This window comes from Scylla paramamosain, chromosome 5, assembly GCF_035594125.1.
Source record: "Scylla paramamosain isolate STU-SP2022 chromosome 5, ASM3559412v1, whole genome shotgun sequence".
NCBI lineage: Eukaryota > Metazoa > Arthropoda > Malacostraca > Decapoda > Portunidae > Scylla > Scylla paramamosain.
Window position 1 is genome coordinate 16,651,692 of NC_087155.1, and position 24,725 is coordinate 16,676,416.

The 24,725-nt window shown below is 41.1% G+C and overlaps 1 long non-coding RNA gene across 1 annotated transcript in view; it reads right to left on the minus strand.

Annotated features, from left to right (window-relative positions):
- Positions 1-12,557: 12,557 nt before the first annotated feature.
- The window catches only part of LOC135100599 (uncharacterized), a 36,472-nt gene continuing 24,304 nt past the window's right edge, over positions 12,558-24,725 (minus strand). Inside the window, exons 2-3 of the long non-coding RNA XR_010268809.1 lie at positions 18,904-19,040; positions 12,558-13,221 (exon numbers count right to left, since the gene is read on the minus strand). This is a non-coding gene — a long non-coding RNA (uncharacterized LOC135100599). The remainder of the gene's footprint in view (positions 13,222-18,903; positions 19,041-24,725) is intronic.

Here is a 24,725-nt window from a genome sequence, read left to right on the forward strand (position 1 = left end):
AGAACTAGAAAGAAACCTCCCCAATCAGACGTGGTAATCTTTCTCCATAATTACCGTGAAATCCCTGAGTTCCCCATGGCATTCTTCCACGTGGCGAGCCTCTGAGGGGGACACCGCGGTAATAATAGCTACTTACGGGCCCAGATTTTTCACTTGCAGGACTTAAAGGAAGGATGGAAGGAAGGGAGACCAAGTGGGGACGAGGAGAGGCACTGAGGGAGGAGAGCGCGAGCACCAGGGAAGACCAGGACGGGCAGTGAGGGTGAGAGCAGCAAAGAAAAGGATTTACTCGTAAGTGCGTAAGGAATGAATATTTTTCATATCGAGTAGTGAAAAGAGGTGGATATAGGAGTGGAAAGGGGGAGAAACACAGGGAGTAGTGTAAGAAAATAGAGGAAAGGATAGAAGTGCGTAAAAAGGGGAGATTTTTCATGTGGAGTAGTGAAAAGAGGTGGATAGAGGAGTGGAAAGTGGTTAGAGACGGCTAGTGGTGTAGGAATAGAAGGGGGTGAAGGGAAGGGAGAGCATTGGAGATGGAAAAATAGTGAGAGAATGAAGGAGATTAAGGGAAAAAGAGGGAGTGGAGGAAGACTGGGGAGATGAAGTGAAGGAGAAAAGAGAGAGAGAGAGAGAGAGAGAGAGAGAGAGAGAGAGAGAGAGAGAGAGAGAGAGAGAGAGATTACGTACCCTAATTATCTAGAAGTACAGTTCGAACTACACTCCATAAACTCAACACCACCACGACTTTCAACACCATTCACTCTCATCTTTATCATCACCACTACCACTGCTAACCATAATTATCACCATTACCACCCCTTTACTACTCCAACCACCACCACCACCACCACCGGTCAGGCTTGCAGGGGTGAGGAGGCGAGGCGAGGCAAGGAGGCAGGAGGTGTGAGAACAATGGTAGTGAGGCATGCAGGGTCGGCGTGGGAAGTGTTTGTGTGGTCAACAGCGAGCTCCAGACGAGGCAAACGGCGTCTGATTCTCTTGATGCCCCGTTGATGATGATGCTGTCTGCTCTACTGGCTGTGTTCCGCTGCCCTTACACTGGCTGCTTACTCTCACACTCGTACACTGCTGCACTCCCTCCCCACACACCTAATCCTTCCCTCCTCCTCCTACAGTATACTTTAATTTCTTCTGTTTCTGTTGCTTATTCATATTTTTATCTTCCTTCCCGTGTGCATTCATTTTTCTATCTTTCGCATGAAGTGATTTCTCCTACTCTCCCTCTCCTCTTCTTGCTGTTTCCTTTTCCTTCTATGCCTCCATCTTTTCTGCTTTTCTGTTTCTGCACTGCTTATTCATATCCTGCTCTTCCTCCTCGTGTTCTTTCATCCCTTCTCTTTTTCCTTCTGTGTCTCTGTCGGTGTTTCTATCTCCCTATTTCATTCATGTTATCTCTTTTCTTCTTTTCTCTTTTCCTTCTGCGTGAAAAATCTTCCCTCCTTTGCCTTTATTTCTCCTCATTTCTTTTCTGTCCACTTCTTTATTCTCTCTCTCTCTCTCTCTCTCTCTCTCTCTCTCTCTCTCTCTCTCTCTCTCTCTCTCTCTCTCTCTCTCTCTCTCTCTCTCTCTCTGTATTTCAGTCTTTCTCTTTTTCTTTCTCCTTTACCTCCCGCCATGCTCTACGTACTATTTGAGCCTTACCATTTATTTCAATCTTCATAGCACTTAATCTCATGGTATGTACATATTACAACTCTCTCTCTCTCTCTCTCTCTCTCTCTCTCTCTCTCTCTCTCTCTCTCTCTCTCTCTCTCTCTAGTAATGTTACTGAAATCCCCACTCTTTTAACACTCCCTCCGCACATTACCCATTCCCCCAACACACCCAGTCCTCCCAACACCACCCTCGAAACATCTCTCTCTCTCTCTCTCTCTCTCTCTCTCTCTCTCTCTCTCTCTCTCTCTCTCTCTCTCTCTCTCTCTCTCTCTCTCACCACTAAAAGCGCCGCCCATCACCCACATGTTACTTACTAATCAGCAGATCCTCTCCTACAGTCTGTATGCTAAGAGAAGCACGGCGGCCAACTTGGACTGACGGGGGCTAAGGTTAATGAAAGAATACGATGTCCCCTCACGCGTGTACAGGAAGAGCCATTATGCCGCGATGCTTAAAAAGGCGATGACGTGTCCCAAATGTTAAGATGAAAGGACCTGTGCGATTGAGACGTAAAAGTAAGTCCTGCATGAATGGCTTAGTTATCTTGGTGCGGTGAGTGGGCTGTTTTTTAATGGTTATATATATATTTTTTTTTCTTGCCTTGGTTATGAAGGCATTCGAAGGCAGAGGGACAATTTTTATTTTTTTTTTTTTTTTGTGGGGGGTGAAATGTATAAGGCCTGTTTTGAATGGTTTGATTTCTGTAGATATTTTTAGTGCTTGTCATTACCGTTGTCAAATACTGCAGAGGCATTCTGAATCAGATAGACGTTCTAATAAGCAAAGATCAAGAGAGTTTCGTGATGGAAAGGTGTTCACTCTGCTTGAAACGTTTAATTTTATCCGAGGAAAGGATATTCTTATTTTCATAATTCTTATAATTAGTACTTTGCATTGATTACTAAGATATTTTAGACCAGATGTGTCTAATTTCGATAAATCAGGACGGTTTCATGCTTGGACTCTACCCATCCTGCCTCGGGGCTTGAGTTTTCAATGGTGGGACAGCAATTACCATAACTACTCCTTAGCTCTAGTCATTAAGAATTTATAGAACAGTTAAGTCTCTATTTTGTAACGATCAGGAAAGTTTCGTGCTTGTAAGCTTGTATTATATCCTTCCTGCAAGAAAACTTAATCTTCACAGGAGGAGAAGCACTAACAGCATTTGTTGCGAAAGTCATGAGACCCTTCCATTAATTACAATAGATATTCTGAACAAGTCTCTAATGGGTAAAGATAGTGTTTAGTGTTATGTTTGAAATTTATTCGTTCCCCCTAAAAAAAAAATTCATTTTCACAGATGGAAAATAAATATCATGAGTTTCTTATATTCATTACAAAGGCATTCTGGACCAGATGCTTATCAAACAGGTGAAAATCATAATTACGTCATATTGAAATCTTTCACGTCCTCCCTACAGGGCTTAACCTTCACAAGTGGACGAGCAATTATTACAAGGGTATCCTGGACAAAGGTCAGATGCTGTCATATTGAAAATTTATGCGTTCTCTCTAAAGAATTTAATCTTCACAGGTGGAAAGGCAATTAAGAAACTTTTAATAATGGTTACAAAAGCACGCTGGACTGGATAAGAATCTAACAAGCAAAGATCAGATGAAGTCATATTGAAAATTTACACGTTCTCCGTACTCTAATCTTCATATGTTCAACGGTATAATGTCTGTAATAATAGTAATATGCGTGTTAGCTCGTTGACAAAGGCACGCTGGACTAGGTTGGTAATCCTTTAATGATAGAGAAAGGTGGAGTGCAAAATTAAGGTACACGTCAACTCAGGAACGCATCACAGACCTGCCTCACGAATTGGAACTTAGTGAAAGGAGGATATTTGCAATTACTGGGCACTCGCATACATCAAGAAGGTATAAAGGATTGCGTCCGTACCCAGTGAGACGTAAGACATAAATGATTGTTCTGGTGGTGTTGCTCTATTGCATTGTTTCCTTCCTCCCTCAGACCTATATGTCCAGCCACTGATTACATCACTCAGTCACATGAAAGCTATCTGATCACTGACTGATTGAATACATATAGAGTTCTCAGAGTTTTCAGAGAGTGGTAAATGAATGGAACAAAGTCAGTAATCAGGTTGCCAGTGCTGACTCATCAGGGAGTCTTGAAAAGATTAGGTAAATTTGTGGATGAGGATGACAGGTATGTTTTATACAGAGACTACCACGTGTAAGTCTGATGGCTTCTTGCAGATTCTCTCGTTTTATTACGCTTTTATATGAAAACCGCATTTGATCTGGTCTCTGAGTGGCCGACTGACTAGCTGAATGACTGACTGCTTAATTGATTTGCTAACTGAATACAAGGACAGATAGAGTAGACCGACTGAATGACTGACCAAGTGACTGATTGACTGATTACAACGCATCATAAAACATATATCTCCATCACTACATATCCTTATTTCCTAACAGTGTCCAACCATCCTCATCTTCATTGTCTTTTCTTTGTTAACCATTCCTAATCACCTGTGGCTTTATTGAATATATTTTTTTCCCTAAAACCACTCATACTATCGAAACTATATACATTTTTTCTCTTGCAATATCTAACCAATCTTATCCTTTTCCTTACAATTTTCAATCATCACTGTCATTTTTTTAACAATCTCTAACCACCTGTACCTTTGTACTTTCTTAAATTTATTTATTCATACCATCGAGAAAATACATGTTTTTTTTTTTTTCCTCCTTACAGTGTCTATCCATAATTTATTTTTATTTTTTCAAACATCTCTAACCACATGTGCCTTTGTTTTCCTAACTTTACTTAACCCTCGAGACACGGGCACCGGTTACCACGAGTACAACTGCCTGAACAAAACCTGCACCTGCCTATGCAAAACTTGGGGCACAAACAAAGCTATAAAAGAAAGTAAGCACTGAATAACATGACCTGATACGCAATAAACAAGACATAAATGATGATGCCTAAAAAGAAAATCAAATATAAGGTCAACATCTTAAGTTTCTCTCGAAATATTCCTGCGTTGCGTCGGTGTCCAATTAAAATAACTTAGCAGTAACAACATGAGTCAAGCATTCCGTGGCTGGCGTGGTGGTGGTAGAACAGTTCAACTATTTTAATTCAGTGTCAGTCAGTCACCTCGAGGGGGAAAAATTTGTGGGCCGCGAGATGCAGAGTTCCGACAAGTGCTCGTAACATTCCCGGGTGTTTGCTTTGTTACTTTATAATGAATCGAGGTATGCTGCTGCCGATAAACCTTGTGTGAGGGGAGAGTGAGGTGGTACTGTCGCTAAGGGTAATGGTAGTAGTAGTAGTAGTAGTAGTAGTAGTAGTAGTAGTAGTAGTAGTGGTGGTGGTGGTGGTGGTGGTGGTGTTAACAATGATAATGATAATGAAAAATAAATAAAAGTAAGAACAACAACAACAACAACAACAACAACAACAACAACAACAACAACAACAACAACAACAATAATAATAATGATAATAATAATAATAATAATAATAATAATAATAGTAATAATAATAATAGCAGTAGTAGTAGCAGTAGTTGTTGTTCTTACTGCGGTTGTGGTGGTGATGATGATGGTGAGGTTAATGATGACTTTTTGTCATAGTGTCACTTATTTACTTAATTAAGCCTAAAAGGAGTTGTTTGTATCTCTCTCTCTCTCTCTCTCTCTCTCTCTCTCTCTCTCTCTCTCTCTCTCTCTCTCTCTCTCTCTCTCTCCTCTCTCTTTCTCTCTCTCTCTCTCTCTCTCTCTCTCTCATTCCTATTAACCTTATCAAAATTAAGCACAACTTCAACCTTTGCACATCCACACACACACACACACACACACACACACACACACACACACACACACACACACACACACTGTTATTCCCCCTTCTGACATACCTCCTTTCAGTCTTCGCTCATTAATCATCTTTCGCGAGGCAACACGGCAAGAGAGAGAGAGAGAGAGAGAGAGAGAGAGAGAGAGAGAGAGAGAGAGAGAGAGAGAGAGAGAGAGAGAGAGAGAGAGAGAGAAATACGAACACTTGTTCCACCCTCCCTCACCTTACCTCTCTCACTCCCGTCTCCCCCCCCACCCCCACACACACGAAAAAAAAAAAGAAAAACATAGTAATTGTTCAAGGATAAGACATTTAAGGCGAAGGCGCAGAAGAGGTGGAACTTATTGGCAACGATCAATCAAGCGGCTATAGAGGAAGGTCAGTCAAGCGTTTAAAAGTCCCGCCGCTCCACACAGGACGGTATAGGAGGCCTGGAGATGCTAGCCTGATATAGTGTGATGGATCGAGTCAGGCTGGGGTGAAGGGAGGGAATGGTAGTAATTGTGGTAGTGGTGGTGGTGGTGGTAGTGGTAATAATGCTGGTAGTAGTAGCAGTAGTAGTAGTAGTAGTAGTAGTAGTAGTAGTAGTAGTAGTAGTAGTAGTAGAAACTGAACAATAACAGCATGAACAACAACAACAACAACAACAACAGCAAGGAGAATAAAGAAATAAAAGAAGGAAGAGAAAGAAGAATAGAGAGAATAGTTAAGCATGGACGTGTGTGTGTGTGTGTGTGTGTGTGTGTTGACTATTCTGTATTCTTCCTATTCTTATTCTTCTCTTTCTAGTTATGTTTGTTTTCATTATCATAATTGTTGTTTTTTCCTCTTCCTTTTTTGTGTCCCCAATCATCTTCTCCTCTTGCTCCTTGTGTTTGTTCTTTTTGTTCTTCTTCTTCCCTGGTAATTTGATTCTTGTCTCGTTCCTGCTCGTCTTGTTCTTCTAGTTTTTATCCTCCTCGTTATCATCGTGTGCCTGTTTTCGTCCTTGTTCTTGTTCTTATTCTTGTTCTTGTTCTTCATCATCATCGAGTTCATTAGTTCATATTGTAATGATTTTCGTCGTCTTCTTTCTTATTCCTTCATTTTCTCTTACAATATTATAATCTTTAACATTATTTTTCAACATTATTATTACTATTATCACCTGCTTCCTTTTTTACTGCATTTTTTTTTTTTTCTCTCTCTCTCACTTTCCAGTTTCCCTCTTTGCTTGTTTTCAGTAGTGTCCATTTCCTTGCATGGTGACTTCCCTCCTTGCTTCCTCGCTTGCTTGTTGCCTCGATGTCCTGCCTGCTGTATTTGGCGATGGTTTGGCAAAGGCACAAGCTCGCAGTCACACATGTTGAAGGTGTAATGATGATAAAGATAATACTTAAAAAAAAAATGGAAATGATGATGATAATAGTAGTAGTAGTAGTAGTAGTAGTAGTAGTAGTAGTAGTAGTAGTAGTAGTAGTGGTAGTAGTAGTAGAAATAATAATGATAATAATAATAATAATAATAATAATAATAATAATAATAATAATAATAATAATAATAATAATAATAATAATAATATCATTATTATTATTATTATTATTATTATTATTAATATAAACTTGAAATATCATTATAAGGTTTTAAAACACCACAGCATATCCAAGAGTTTTGTAAATATCAGTACCAAATATTTTCAAGTAATAAACGTTTGTCATATAACAAAAAACTAGACAATTTATTATTTTTTTTTCCTTTCATTGATTTTCTTTTATATTATGATCTTCAAAACTATAAATATATAATAAAAACTTTCTAGAAATTTAAGATTTATTATGTTTACTATGAGCAAGGTCACAAAATGAGAGAGAGAGAGAGAGAGAGAGAGAGAGAGAGAGAGAGAGAGAGAGAGAGAGAGAGAGAGAGAGAGAGAGAGAGAGAGAAACGACAACGACGAATGAAGGAAGGGAAGTCAAAGAAAATGTTGAAAGTGGAGAATAAGGCAAGTGGAAAGAAGACTGAAGAGGACACGGGAGGGAGAGGGAGAGGGAGAAGAACCAGCAATAAGATATCCTTGTCAATACTAACTGAAAATTGATCTGATTATTGAAAGGGAGTGAAATCTTATCTTCCCCTCCCAGCTTCCTGATGCCAAGAGAGGGACCGACGAGGGGAGTGGGTAAAGGAACGTCTTGGCTTAGCTGTTCAGAAGCCATTATAGCATTAGTGTGATTATTTTTTTCTTTATCAAATGGAGGAACAGACGTCAGGCGGGGAGGGACGGACAGACGGAGCATTAGTGGGGACGGGGTGACAAGACAAGGCGAGGTAGGGAAAGGTTGACGAGGACTGGGACAAGACTGACGGATTGACTGGCTGATTGAGGTTTTAGCGTCACAATTATCGTTTCAAATTGCGCCGCTTTTTAATGTCGTTCATAAGTAAAGATAGTCGAGATAATATATTAAAACTGTTCTAAGCTTAAAACTTAGAATTAAAGGAGTAGAGTAATATAAGATTGAGAGATGATGGAAATAACCTTAGCTTACCAATTTCCAGACATTTTTTTTTTTTTTCGTGACCTACATAATGAAGCAATCGGCAATAAAATTAATGAACTGAATGAGTCTAAGCCTAACCTATCCTTACCAAACCTAACCCTCATATGAAAACGCTAATATTATTTTAGTATTATCTTAAAATTATATAGATTATCGACAAGAGCAACTCTCGGATGAAAGGGAAAGAAGGAGCGTTACAGCTATAAGGTCATATGACGCCTCTTCATAAGGATGTTAATATACAAAGATAAGATAGTATAATAAAACCGTCCCCAGCTTAAACTTCTGAATTAAAAATAAGAGTAATATAAAATTGTATTGATTATCGGTGAGGGGAATAGAAGCAGGAGAATCTGTGGTCCATATTCTTATTAATTTTTTCCCCCCCTACTTGCACTTGTTTTCATTATGATTGCTGCTGTTTTTCTTTCTTTTTTCCAGTCTTCTTCTTTTTCCTTTCCAGTAATGTGATTCTTATCGCCTTCCTGTTCTTCTGGTTTTTGTCATCGGCGCTATCTTCTTATTCTTGTTCTCGTTTTTCTTTTTTGTTCTTGACCTTGTTTATCATGTATGTCTGTATGTATATATGTATGTATGTAGTTGTTTATATGTGCTTGTATATATGTTTGTATGGATGGATGGATATATAGATGGAAGAATGTACAGTTGGATAAATTAATGCAAATGTTTAATCATAGTCATAGTGAACGTATTTAATTTTTTCTTTTCATATTTTCTTTCTTTTCATAAATGCATGTGTTTATTTATGTATTTACGTACTTATCTATTTAATTACTTACTTTATATTTCATTATATATCTTATTTATCTATTCTTATTTATTTACTTATTTTAAACAGACAAACAGCTCACCACACCAGTGCCCTGCCAGCCTGTTATATGATATGCGGCTAATCTATATTTCATTATTTATTCTTTTCTTTTCTAATTCCATCGTCTCTCTATATATGCCTGAATGCACACACACACACACACACCCACCCACCTACCCACCCACCCTTTCACACAAACACAAACCCACAGATTCTGCCCAATATTTACCAACAGCTTCAGTAACAATTAAAACAATCTTTCTTCTCTTGAACGTCTCTCGCTATCACTAAGGCAAACAATCACTCCAGCAGTAACAACATACATTCTCTGGGCTCTCTCTCCCTCATCCCTGTTAGTACACTCCCTCCTCCCATCACCCTCCCCTTGTAGCTTGCATCTGCCCACTGGTAGATCCCGTGGGAGAGTAGATGGGACCTGAGCTTCTTCTAGTGACAGTACAAGGAAACGAAGATAAGAATGTAAATATATACGAGGCTCCGCAGATTTGTAATGAGTCAAAAAGTAAATGACTGACATATACTTGCTGACTGGCTGGCTCACTGTAACTGATTGAATATTGGATTATATTAACAGCAACGTATACACACATAAAAACAAATAAATAGATAAATGGAACTTAATCACTAACGGGCTGCCTCAGTGCCTCATTCACTGACTTGTTAATTGATTACAGTTCACGGTCATAAGTTAGTCATCTCGTTTCTGCCTGACTGAATGACTGACTGACTGACTTACTGAATGAATGAATGAATGAATGAATGAAGGAGAGAAGAAACATCGCAGACGCAAGAATGGTATGTGATTTCTGACTGTTTGATAGAATGACTGACCGACTGTATGAATGACTGACGGACTGACCGAATACACAGCAAAAGCACGTAAATGCAATGTGACTTCTGATCTTGTGACTGACTAACTGAATGACTGTTTAATTGATTTAATCTATGACCATCTGTCCTCTAAACTTCACTGACTTTTGACTGCTTACCTGACTAACTGACTGACTGATCAACCGACTAACTGCCTGACTGACTGACTATTTAGGAACACAATGCACAACACAAAAGTACCCATGTGCACTGAGATGACTTACTGAGTGGTGGTGAAGACAAGTGGTGGTGTTAGAGACGTCCCTGAAAGTCGCATCACCACCACCACCACCACCACCACCACTACCACCACCATCCCCCCTCCCGCGGTTCATTAGCGATAGAATTAAAAGATACGTGAGCCAATATTTCTGAGCGAGAGGCGTCAAGCAGAGACCTGTGACACTATCGACGGCTTCACTCTGTTACATACCCTCCCCTCCTCCCTCTCTCTCTCTCTCTCTCTTTTTGATGCGAATGAAGAAATGAACGTAGATTTTGAGCTTAAAGTAGTAGTAGTAGTAGTAGTAGTAGTAGTAGTAGTAGTAGTAGTAGTAATAATAATAGTGGTAGTAGTAGTAGCAGTAGTAGTGGCAGTATTAGTAGTAGATGGTGGTAGTTAGAAAGTCGAGAGGAGGAGGAGGAGTCTCAATCACCACCTTCTAATGAGTGCTTGCCTTCCTCGTCCTCCTCCTCCTGATTCTGCCTTCCCTCCCTCCCCTTTCTTCTCCTGAGCCTCCCACTCCCCCCCATCGCCTCCCTCCCCTTACACCCCCTGGTCTCCGCCGCTCCGAGGGAGACGGACGAAACCAGCGGGAGGCAGCAGCAGCAGCAGCAGCAGCAATACGCCCCGTCCTGCCCTGCGGCCTTCATACAACTCTCAGGTGACTCACAATACCAACAGTCTCCCCAACCTCTCTCTCTCTCTCTCTCTCTCTCTCTCTCTCTCTCTCTCTCTCTCTCTCTCTCTCTCTCTCTCTCTCTCTACAACATCCACTTCCCCAGCCACAGCCTCCCTCAAGCCTTGTCCTTCCCACCACCACCACCACCACCACCACGATGACCATGACTACTACAGCGGCTCGCCTCCTCCCGCCCATTACTACTAATCATTGCTGTGATAAATTGCGGCACGAAACTAAGTAAGTACGTATTTAGTAAGGAATGTTGTTGTTGTTGTTGTTGTTGTTGTTGTTGTTGTTGTTGTTGTTGTTGTTCATATTATTTTATTACAGATTATCAATACTGCTACTACAACTGCCACTTATGACTACATCAGTAATATCAATACTAACGTAATATTACAAAGATCATGACTACTTCTGTTATGATACAATACAACACACACACACACACACACACACACACACACTCACACACACACACACACACTAATTTGAATAACTGCCCACTTTTCACAGTCACTTCAGTTTAAGAGCAAATTCACTCTACAAATCTCTATCTTTTTTTCTTCTCCATCTCTTCAGTTCTTCCTCCCCCTTACCTCCCTTCCCCCACCTACCTCCCTTCTTACATGTCTTTACGTTCATTTTTCCCTCCCTAACCTCTCGTCTTCAACTCCATTTCTTCCTTACTTCTCCCCTGCTACCCTCCTCTCTCCCTCCTTCCTCCTTACCTCCTGACATCTCTGTTTACATCCGCCTTTGACATCAACAAACACCACTGGCCACTAGACAGGACAGAGTGGCTGGAAGCTGACAACACACACACACACACACATACACACACACACACACAGCTATTCTATTACACCTGTGGATCATAACTTTAATTGTGTCTTTATTTCCTTCTTTATTAATTTGTTTTAATTTTCTTCATAATTAAAACAGGACAAAGTGATTATAAATTCACTCAGCTGAGGAAAAATGTGTTATCTTTTCTTTTCTCACATGGACGCTTGAGAGAGAGAGAGAGAGAGAGAGAGAGAGAGAGAGAGAGAGAGAGAGAGAGAGAGAGAGAGAGAGAGAGAGAGAGAGAGAGAGAGACTTCCATCTATATTCGTATCACCGACGACTACATGAATGACTGCAAAACCAATAAGGGAAGGAAATCTAGCCATATCCCGCTACGCAAGAAGATATACAAACAGTTATCATATTACCATTTATGTTTTCTTTACCGTAGTGACGTTCAAGTAAAAGAAGAAGAAAAAGTCTCATTTATACTGCCACTTCTGAACATTACGTAAATGAATACCAGCAAGACTAATGAGGGAAGGACAGAACCAAATGACGCCTCACAAGATGGTACACCTAAGAATATATGAATGTAAAATAAAACAGTAAATTGTTTGAAGAATGAGGCTGTTCAAAGTATCCTAGATGAACATTTGCAGTGTATAATGAATATAAGAGCATTAGAACATTAAACAAGAGAAGTTGCAATAAGTCATGAGGCATATACGTTGCAGTGCCTGTATGAAATATATCTACCTTCGTATTTTCTCTAATCCCCCTTTTAAAGCTCTCTAATGATTCACCACCAATAACCTGATAAATGAGTCTATTCAATTTATCTATCATCCTATTTGAGAATTAATTCCTCCCCAACTTCTTAATATCTAACTTTACAAGCTTGAACCCTTTATTTCTTGTTCTATCCTGATTACTGATCCTAAGAATTTAGCTTAAATAAATGTAGGAATTAATGTTGCAGAGAATGAAATGGGAGAGGTTTGAAGAGGAATGAAGAGTATATACATAAATAGAATTCTAGAAATACTGCAACTTAAAACCTATTGGGAAAGGAAGGGTTTGTCTCCATGCGCCATGATGGTTAGGTATTTACGACACTTTACACTCTTTCTTTGTTTCTGTTATGTCCTTTCTTTGTACCACCCTATATTTTTTTTTCTTGTATCCCTATTTATGTACCTTTCTCTCAATAAACTGTCAAACTGCTGAATGAATCCCTCCCTTCCTTCTTTCTTGTTTTATACACAAACTGCTGCTTAGAATTTTCTGTTGGTCTCTTTTCGTCCTTCAACCATTATTCCATGACAATGTTTTGGCATTACTCAAGTTTAAGCTGTCATTTTTTTTTTTTTTTTTACGTAGCAGTATCATTCAGTATTTCACCGCTTCCTATGAAATTTAACCTTGTAACATTTTTTCAAGTTTATTACACTCCCTAAACATTTACAGATTTTACAAGACAGTGATCTTGCATGTTTCAAGTTGTTATTTATCTTTTTTAAACTGGTCAGTCTTACTCAGCATTTCACTGCTTCCAACTTCAGCCTTCTAACATTTCTTCAACTCTATTACACTCCCTCAACTTTTACAGATTTTCTTTGACCAAGTTTTTGTGAGGCGAATGGATTTCGACACACTAGTGCCTTGGCCTTGTAATGTTTTGAAGCCCCGCGTGCCGCCCCCGTGCCGCCCCCAGACGGTTCATGGCAGAGCAACGTGTACCTGACAGGTGACAAAGGTGAGGTGTAATTAAGAAACTCATCATGGAGGCTAGGCCGGCTGCTGCTGCATCACAAGGCTGCCAGCGAGTCCGGAAAAAAGAGTAATTACTACTTTAACGACATGTGCGATTTTGTGCTCAACATACTAATTATATACACGTACGTGATGCAGTTTTGTGATAAGTCATAGAAGAAAATTCTTTTCCAGGAGAAAGATTAACGTACCAAAGTCAAACCAGTGATACCATTACTTTTTTTTTTTTTTCTTACAGTGAATTCATTTTGATCGAATTTTACTTCAAATTGGATAATGAACTTAATCATAAGCAGTTCCGTAAGGGCTTACAAATCTGCCGATATTCAATATCCCTTTGTGATTTTTTGTGTTCACACACACACACACACACACACACACACACACACACACACACATATATATATATATATATATATATATATATATATATATATATATATATATATATATATATATATATATATATATATATATATATATATATATATATATATATATATATATATATATATATATATATATATATATATATATATATATATATATATATATATATATATATATATATATATACACATTATTCAGACGAGAGAGAGAGAGAGAGAGAGAGAGAGAGAGAGAGAGAGAGAGAGAGAGAGGGAGAGAGAGAGAGAGAGAGAGAGACAAACAGACGCAAGCACTAAACAAATACAAAGTCAAGATCCTATTTTTAAGAGAACATTTTACCACAATAAGCTTTGTAAGTTTTTGCCATTGACTAAGATGCCTAATATTTCTGCTTGATGCACGGCTAACGGTTTGCCAGGGAGCAGAGGGGAGGGAGACAAGGCGAGGCGAGCGAGTGCTGGGTTACCCTCCAATGTGAGCCCCTATCACTGACACACACACTGAGTAACAGCGACACAATCATTTTTACCTACCCACCCAAAGTAATCTGCAAACGTTTCCCTAATAGATGTACCGGGAATATGTGAGTGTGGCTCCAGGTTTCTCTCTCTCTCTCTCTCTCTCTCTCTCTCTCTCTCTCTCTCTCTCTCTCTCTCTCTCTCTCTCTCTCTCTCTCTCTCTCTTCCACCCGTGTGTCGTTTAATTTAATAGTCTTGCAACAAATTCCACAATGGTGTAAATGTGTACAGGGTTATTTGTTGGTGAGCTTCCTTCCTTTTTTATATTGCAGTCACTCACTGAAATTCATGTGGTGGTGGTGGTGGTGGTGGTGGTGGTGGTGGTGGTGGTGGTGGTGGTGGTCGTGGTAGTGATGGTGGTAGTAGTAGTAGTAGTAGTAGTAGTAGTAGTAGTAGTAGTAGTAGCAGTAGTAATAGTAGCAGTAGATTACAGAAACTGCTGCTACTATTACTACTACTACCATTACTACTACTAATAATAATAGTAACAATAACAATAACGATGATAAAAAACAACAATAGACTTCCCCCATCACCCACACCACCTAGGCGCGGCAGTGATGGAGGCAGCAGCAACAACAGGGTAAAGGAACAAGGGACCCACGCCTGCTCTCGCCGTGTTGTCTTGGCGGAGGTGGAGTGACCGCCCACAGCACTCTCTTTTTACGGCATATCACTGAGCGGTTTAAAATTACCTACGTGTTATCAAATTGTAGTGGCTTCGTGTCAAGAGGAGCCAGGGAATGTATATCATGGGAACAGAGGAGGATGAGAAGCCTTTATCCAACACACACTTTCAGGGGAGACTAATATGAGCACAGCAACAGAGAGTTCTAGTATAGGTGTCCTGCCACTTTCTCCTTCCCGTAAGAGTAACATGAAGTTCGTATCTTTAGCACTGGTGTAGAAAACGAGCGCAGCAACAATGTTCTAATATACGAGTACATGATTTATCCTACCAACTTTTCTTTCCCGTAAGAGTAATGTAAAGTTCGCTTCTTTAGCAATAATATAGAAAATGTGTGTTTGCATTCATTGTTTTGTAGGTTTTCTGTTACATAAGAAAACAAAAACATAAGAAAATAAAGGATGTTGCAAGAATCCGTCAGGCTCACACGTGGCAGTCTCTATATAAAACATACCTGCCTATTTCCACCTATCATCCTCATCCATAAATTTATCTAATCTTCTTTAAATCTACCTAATGACTGAGCACTAACAACTTGATTGCCGAGTTTATGCAATTCGTCTACCACTCTGTTTGAGGAGCAATTCCTTCCTATCTCTTTCGGAATCTAACTTTATCAGCTATACCTTATGGGAATATTACCATGATTTATATTTAACCCATTCAGGACTGTAAACAATACTTCCTAAAATATTCTAGTGTTTGCCAGAATAAATCAAATACATGTTAAACTGTAGTGGATGAGTTTGTAATCCTTGAGTATGAAAAAATATCATTATAAACTTTTTTTTAAATCCTCTAATGGCATCCAGAATATAATGCAGCTGACGTTGTAATGTTAAAAGAGTTAATGCAATGCTTTAGGCGTCTAATAATTAACGCGGTTTATCTATCCCACTCTTCTGCTTCAAATAAAGTGCTTGATAAACAGAAACTACGAGTGTTGAGCGAAAAGCAAACTTTTGTGTACGTAAGTATATATTGTGCATCATCATTATCTCTCTCTCTCTCTCTCTCTCTCTCTCTCTCTCTCTCTCTCTCTCTCTCTCTCTCTCTCTCTCAGACACACCACAAACACAAAACTAATCAAAAAACAACAAAAAACACTCAGATCGACAAACGAATCCATCATATCATCCAACACAGATTACAGTTAACCATCCAACCATCCAACCACTATCTCTCACTCGCCGCCCCTCCATCCCTCCATCCCTCCTTCTCCTCCTAGTCCTCCTCATCCTCCACATCCCCACACACATATCCCCTTCAAGCCCTCCAGCAAGATCCCAGCAAGCCTCTCTTTACCATCCATCTTTGGGCAATGAGCTTAACCTTTTCCTCCCCGGCACATGAGATTATCCCCCGCTGGATGGGCGGCTTCATTTCGTGTCATGAAATAATAAAGACGTTTGGCAATGGGGAATAACACACGTTGCCTTTAGTGGCGGCGGACGTTTCTTTTTTATTTTTTGCCTCGTTTTCTGCTGTTCCTTTTTTATTTTTTATGAGGGATAGTGGTGGTGGCGGTGATGGTGGTGGTGAAGATACGTATGAGGGGCTGTGATGAGTGGAGGGCGCGGAAGGTGACAGAATGTGAAAGTGAGAGGAGGAGATGGTGGAAGAAGAGGAGGAGGAGAAGAAGCTGTGATGAGAGGATGAGAGAAGGTGAGACGAGGAGATGGAGAAGGTGGTGGATTACAAAGGATAGCTAAACAGTAATATTTCTTTAGGAGGAGGAGGAGGAGGAGGAGGAGGAGGAGGTGGAGGGTTGATAAGCCACTAATAAGAGTAAAGAGATAAAATGTTTAAGTTGCAAGAATTTGAAGAAAATACCTGAACAAATAAAAAGGAAAAAGATAAATTGAAAGAAACACAGAAAAGGATTATAAAAAAGTGAACGTGAGGATAAAATAAATTTAAAGGAAACTAAAATTAGAGAGTTATCTAAAGTAAAGGAAAGGAGAAGAAGGCTCGAGAGAAACACAGGAAAGGAGAAAGACAGATTAATAATGGAAAATGTATAAGAGAACAAGAGTAACAATAAAAGAAAGTCGACGAGAAAATCAGAAAGTGAAAAGTAAAAACAGAAACTAAGAAAAAAATTAACACTGAAAAGGAGAAAACACCAGATAACAACAATGAAAAAGCGGAGGTAAGCAGAGACCAGAAGGGAGTGGAGGGAGTGAGAAGGACAGAGAACCCTGCTTGAGGTGAAAAGGTGCCCGAGAGGAGGAGGAGGGTAAGGCAGAGGGCGTCCCAGGTAGCTGTGCTCGGCGGGCGGTGTGTGCTGACGAGGGACGAGTGACGCCGGACGCCCCATTAGCACAGACGTCCCAGGCACCGTACGTGAGGCAGAGCTGGACTAAGGGTGGTGGTTAAGGCAGGGACGGGATGAGGGTACGACCACACACTTGGGGTGATCCTAAGGTGAATTTCAGATGTAGCAAGCTGATTAGATGTGGACAATAGATAGATAGATGTAGACAGTTGGTAGATATATTCAGACGGATTTGGGATAGTTAAAGGTGAAAACTGGTCGAAGATAGATGAGTGAAGGCAATAGATAGGTAGATACAGACAATGGATAGGCAGATGTAGATAGTTGGTGGATGGATTTAGACACGATTTGGGATAGTTGTTTGTACGACTGGTAAAGATAGATGAATGAGGACAATAGATAGATAGTTATAGATGGTAAGTAGATAGGCAGATGTAGAGAGTCTGATTAGGAGAGATGATGTAGATGGATGGGTAGACATAATCAGGATAAATCTCGAGAGCCTAACAGATTCGGATAGTTGATGCATTAGTAGCTACAGACCAATGAAAGCAGAGGAACCAATTAAATAAAGACTAAGAGAGCATCGTCAATTTCTAAGGATGATTTATATTATCTTACAGTTTCTATTATATTATCTATCCCTGTTCATCAAATTTCCACATTATTTACAGCTTCGTCATTAGTTTTCATACCTGGCAAATGTGTGTTATCCCAGCCTCACCTTATCTTCCTTTTCATCATCATTACCATCATCTGCCTCTATGATTAAACGGCAGGACAAGGGCTGCTTCTACCTTCTCCAATCATCTCTAACAGCTGCACGTCCATTACGCGCCATCCAAGCAAAACATCTTATCTCATCTCCCCATCTACCCTAGTTCTCTATCTACCATACCTTTTTTTACCATCACCCCTAAAGAAGTCAGAACAAACAGTACTATAGTCTGAACCCATCCCATGTGTACTGTGTGTAGTAGAGTATGTGGACGAGACTTGCTTCTCTAACGTTAACGAATCAAGCAAAAGTAAAAAGGGCGGGTGGGGTTGTCAGTCAAATGGATTGATATGCAGGACACAAGAAAGAGGAGGAGTACAGAGCAGCATGTGTTGTGCTCGAGGCTGTACTGGTGGCCTGGTATAGTCCCTCGTATCTTGACATCATGAAGGGATAATAAGACGGTAAATAACTGTTAAAATCATTACACTTTAAAATAATTAGACTTTCCCCTTCAGACAGACGCTAATGAGCAGGTGTATCGGCCCCCGTCATTCAGGTGAGCGGAGAAGGTGGGGAAGGTGGTGTGGTGTGGTCTGGGTGAGGAAGGAGTGGAGGGAAGGGAGGGGGAAAGCCTTGGATGGGATTGGGGATGGAAAGGAGGATGGGAGGAAGGGAGGGATGGAGAGCGGAAAGGGGGAAGGAAGGCATTTCAGTAACACACACACACACACACGACACACACACACACAAGGCATTGCTCACTAACCTTCATAGGCTCATAAAAAAAAAAAAAAAACGAAAACAAAAGAAATTACTTCCAATTAAAACAGAAAAATACCTCTTGGCATTCTGGCATTATCTCGAATAGACTTTAATAAACATGAAAAAAAATAATTAATAATAACATCACTTTTAATTTAGATCGAGGAAAGACAGAGGAAAGAAAACAAAACACGGACTTAATTAGAACCAAAAATCCGTGCTAATCAGGACCACTTGAACGAAAGGTACAACAGAAAACGGAGGTCAGAGCTAAGTGCTTACTGCGGCTTACCTCGAATGCACAAGAGGCGCCCTGGAGTGTGTGGGGCGTGGCAGGCCAAGGGGGAGCGAGGGGAAGGGCGGAGACCGATTGGAAGTCAGAGGGCGTGGGTCGAGCAGCCACACGCCGCTCAATAAAACACATGGCCCCTGAAATTAAAGGAGTTTACCTGACAACGGGACACAGGAGAGGAATGAGATGGCTTGGTTTTGATGGATGACTGTGGGAATAACTGTTTGCGGTGGAAGGTTAGATGAAGAAATGGAGGAATAGGCAGAGAGGTCCATTAGAGGGTTAGTTGGAGGGGTGGAGGAAGACTGATGGAGGAACGGATGTAGGATTGAACGGATGAAAAGCCCACGGAGGTTGCCTTGAGGAATGGAGGAAGGATATGAGAAGGATGGAAAGATGGATGGAGGGATTGAAGAACGGGTGAATGGAAGGGGATGGAAGAGAGAAAACAGGAATGAAAGGATGGAAAGAACATTCAAGTGGATAGATGGAGAGATGTGAGGATTAAACAGAGACTAGTTGAACAACTGATGAAGAGATAATGAGGAAATGGTAGACTGGGAAAAGAGATTAATCGAAGGCTGAATGTAGAAGTGGATAGGAATAGAAAGACGACTGAGAAACTGGTAAATGAATCGACCAAGAGGTAATGAAGAGATGGGAAGGAAAGACAGGGATAATATGCAGCTCAGAATTGAATGTAGAGATAAATATAAGAACAGATAGACAGACAGAGAAACTTGTAAAGGATTAAATGAATAAATAATGAAAAGAATGTACAATGGGTAGAGGAATTAGATGAAAGCTGAATGCAAGGATGGGCACTGGTATAGAAAGAAGGATCAATAAAGAGATGGAGATGATAAATTGGAGAGATAAATTACTAGTGAGCTGAATGAAGAGATGAATATAAAAGGATGGACAGAGGGAAGGACGGAAAGGTTAGCACGTTCATAATGACTCCATCAGCGCATCACCCCAAGGCTCGGATAGTTAGTAATGGCGGGTGTGCAGAGGCCGTCAGTGACCGCTAGGCCTGGGGCTGTGTATGTGTGTGTGTGTGTGTGTGTGTGTGTGTGTGTGTGTGTGATGGGACGTTTGGCATTCCCTTCACGGGCCCTCTTGGACAGCATGCATTATACCTCTTTTGTCTCTCACTCTCTTTCACTCTGCCTGTCCATCTTCCTGTCTGTTTCTTTGCACCTGTTTCTGTCTCTCTCTCTCTCTCTCTCTCTCTCTCTCTCTCTCTCTCTCTCTCTCTCTCTCTCTCTCTCTCTCTAAGCAAAAAAAAAATTCAGTTTCAAGGTACATACTTTTACAAATATTAATTAACTCATACATAATAGAAAATAGATAGATAGATAGATAGGTAGATAGATATAGATAGACAACCAGACAGACAGACAGACAAAAAACACAAACACGTCCCCAAATACAAAACAAAGCCTACAGACAAACTTAATAAAGAATATGAGAAAACAAAAACACATTGATGCTGCGAGTAAAAAAGAGAGAGAAAGAGAAAGAGAAGAGAGAGATCTAAACCACAACCACAAGACCAAACTATTTTTTCATACCCTTGACCTGTAAAGAATCCACCAACATTATAACGAATAACACGAAACCACCACCACCACCTCCACTACTAACACCACCACCACCACCACCACTACTACCAATACTACTTATACTACGACAAAGGAGAAGAGAAGAGAAATCCAGGCCATACTATATACTTTTTTTCTCTCCTCTCTCCCATTCCATCTCCCTCTCTCTCTCTTTCTCTCTTTCTCTTCCAGCATCCACCTTTGCGGTCTTGTGCGGTGCATCAGAATCAACACGTGAAAGGAAGAGAGTTATTGAGTCACACACACACAAATGCACGGGTGGTTGTTTGTGCGAGTGTTGTTGATACTAATTGTGGAGTCAAGCAGCATTAGTGGGAGGGAGAAGAGTTAGAGAAACCACCGCCTGCCTGGGTATGACTGGAGTGAGTGCTTTCTTTCTCTCTGTGGTTTGGTAACTGTACGTGATTAAGATTAGTGAAGTTGGTGTGGGTAAGTTATATCTTTTTGTCTGTCTATGCATCTCTCTCTCTCTCTCTCTCTCTCTCTCTCTCTCTCTCTCTCTCTCTCTCTCTCTCTCTCTCTCTCTCTCTCTCTCTCTCTCTCTCTCTCTCTCTCTTATCTGTGTCGTGTTTAAGTTTTTGTTTTTAAATATGTGGCTTCTCATGTTTACCATTATCTGTCATTTCCTCTCTCTCTCTCTCTCTCTCTCTCTCTCTCTCTCTCTCTCTCTCTCTCTCTCTCTCTCTCTCTCTCTCTCTGGACCTTAATTGTATAACGCCTGGAGCGACATTCCAGTTGGTTGTGGGGATCGTGCGTGTGTGTGTGTGTGTGTGTGTGTGTGTTTGCATTGTACATTGCTATAGGGAAGGAAAGAATGGGGATGACGGAAGAGAGAGAGAGAGAGAGAGAGAGAGAGAGAGAGAGAGAGAGAGAGAGAGAGAGAGAGAGAGAGAGAGAGAGAGAGAGAGAGAGAGAGAGAGAGAGAGAGAGAGAGAGAGAGCAAATAAATAAAATCAAAATAAAGGAAAAATGATGGGAAGAGAGTAACATAGAGCAAGAAAATGAAATGGAATAATGGAGAGAGAAGGGAAGAAGAGGAAGATGGGGAGAAGAGGAGGAGGAAGGGAACAGGAGGATGGAGTCATCAAGCAGAGGCAATTGTGATGGGTCAACATTGCCCAAGGAACCCAAGCGCCCCGACTGACAAACACACTCCCCTCCCCATCACTTCTCATCACCCCTCACTCTTTCCACAACCTCGGGGAAGTTAAGCGCTCCGCCCACCTCTACACCCGGCAATACTAACTCCATGCTCTTCTGTACTCTATTTCATATTACATAACACTCCCATCATCTCTCATTAACCCTTGCTCTTTCCACCCCCTCTCTTGTTACGCCTATCTTTAAATCCTTCACAACTCCCATCCACTTTTTATTCTACTCCATTTTCTATTCCACCCTTCTATTTCTAACTATTTGATCATAAGGTAAGCAAGTTCGTTGTTTATTGGGCAACGGTCTGAATTAATTTAGAATCCAATGGGTAACTGGAAATGGGCAGAAATGGGCAGGGTGCAGTGTCTCTCTTCCATCTGTCCATTCATGCAAAACTCGCCTCCTTTCAAGCCTTTAATCACTATATATATCACCATTAAGGAGACAAACTCTAGACAGAATGACAGAATGACAAAACTGTAAAGAAAAAAATTGAAAGAAAAAAATATCCACAGAAAATAAAAGATCAGATCTGCAAAAAGATAAAAAAAGAAAGAAAAAATACAATAAGGGAAAACCCCAGAGATGAAACCCAAGACAAACAAAACAAAGCAAAGAGCATCCACAAACTATAGAAGACAATTCAGAACAAAACCTCGTCAAAACAAACAGAAAAACCCAAATTACGAGATGAAACTCAAGTAAAAATCGCACCAGGAAAACCATAATGCGAGGTGACAGGCGTGGTCCCTCGAGCCTCCGTCAGCAGGTGGCCTCGGCTGGCCCTCCTGATCGTCATTTGTACCTGGGAGACGTGCTGCGCCTACTAATTACCTGAACTCTACCGGGAACACGAGGGCGATGCGGAGTGGTAACGGTAGTAGTGGTGGTGGTGGTGGTGGTGGTGGTGGGAGGCCTGGCTGCATTATTCTGCCCTCGCCATGATGGGACGTAATGATGCAGCACATGATGATGGGAGGCGCTGATAGGGGTGGCAATGGTGGTGGCGGTGGTGGTGACGGTGGTGATGGGGAACGAAATGATGTTTGTGGGTGTAATGGTTGTGGTATTAGTTATGGAGGTGGTGGTGGTAGTGGTGGTGGTTGAAGAAAAATAGTAAGAGAGGCAGGAGGAGTAGGAGGAGGAGGAATACAAAGGAATACAAAGGAAAACCAACCAGCAACAGACCTTTTGGTCCTTTCAAGTCTGTTTGGTAACTACTTCTAACTAGCTACAGGGCTGGAGGAGGAGGAAGAGGAATAGAAAAGAAGAAAAAGAAAAACGGAAAAAAAAGGGAAACAAAAATAACGCTTGTATATGCTGATGCTGATGATGATGATGGTAACGACGATGACGATCATGATGACAATAACAACGACGACGATAATGATGTTCTCTCACCATTACCATCACAAACCATCATCACCTAACACAACTTGAAACGCAGAAACACTTACATAACAGTACTCATGACATCACCACCACCACCACTACCACCACCACCACCAGTGCTATCACCACCACCGTTACGTGCATTCCCTCAGACCAAACTCAATCAGCAGCAGCAGTGATGATACCACCTCTAAGATAAGCGACACTCACCAATCACTCAACAGGTCAGGACAGCAAAAAAATAGAAGCAGCGAAAAATAGAAGAGGAGAAAAATAGAAGAGTCACCCTGAAGAAGAACCGAAGAATGACCGTGGCCACCGCAAAAGCACAGCTGATGAGGATTTATAGCAAGACTGTATAGCTAACCACCGCTCCTCAATGGTTGGTTACACTCTAATAACTCAATATCACAAGTCCACCGACAACCACCTTAACACCACGACCTGCCTTGTCCTGCCTTCCCCCCAACCCACCATCACCACCACCACCACCACCGCCACCTCACGAGCCTGCCGCACCCTCATCAAGGCAGGTCATGAGTAGGGTGCAAATGCATTTATCCTGCGGGAACCATAACCACTGAGGTACCAAAACTGTGTAAGGATTTATGTCAGCGTGCAGCACCTGGGGAATACACAAAGCTGCAGATGAGGCACCCACACCTCCCAGGCTCACTCCTTCACTCGTATCTATCCACAGGTGGCGTAAAGGTGACAGCATCCAGGTAATTTCTCTCCGGTGCCAAACTGCGACTTTAAGTTTGGAATATACAAGACTCTTCATGACTTTCAGACGAGACTTCCATACCATTGCCTCTCTGGACGTCCTTCCTTCAGCTTTCACACTCCCCATGCCAACGAAGGTAACAGCATTCTGGTCATTTTTCTCTGGTGCCAAACCACGACTTTAACTTAGGAATATACAAGGCTCTTCATGACTTTCAGACGAAACTTCCACGCTATTGCCTCTCTGGACGTCCTTCCTTCAGCTCTCATACTGCCCATGCTAGCCAGGGTCGTGTCTTTCCTCCTGTGATATGTTTATTCGCTATGAAGCTCAGAAAGGCACCGCACTGTCAGGAATTTACAGATGAGATTTCCCTTATCATTCGTACTGTCATTAGCATCAGTCCACGGGTAATACCAGCCGTTCATGCAGCTCTCCATTTGTATGTATTTACCAACCATTACACTCAGAAAGACACCATGCTGTCAGGAATTCACAGATGAGATTTTCGTATCATTCAAACTGCTATCAACTTACACCAGGCCACAAGTAAGGCAACCGTTCATGCAGGCCAGGATCTTTCCACTTGCACTGTGTATATTTACCCATCATTACGCTCAAAAAGTCGCTACGTTGACAAGAATTCGCAGATGAGATTTCCGTATCATTCAGACTGCCATCAACTTAAACCAGTCCACAAGTAATAACATCCACCCAGCCACCTCGCTACTAGTATACGCATGCACGCACTTATCCACTATCAAACTCAGAGATACACATCAAGATTCGCAAATGAGACTTCCGTTATCATTTCACCCATCCAGCCAATATCAAGTCTGTACCACAACGCCTGCAGCTCCTTCCCGTATCTGAACCAGAGGTAATCACAGTATCCAGCGGCCCAAGTTTGGCGAGCTGAA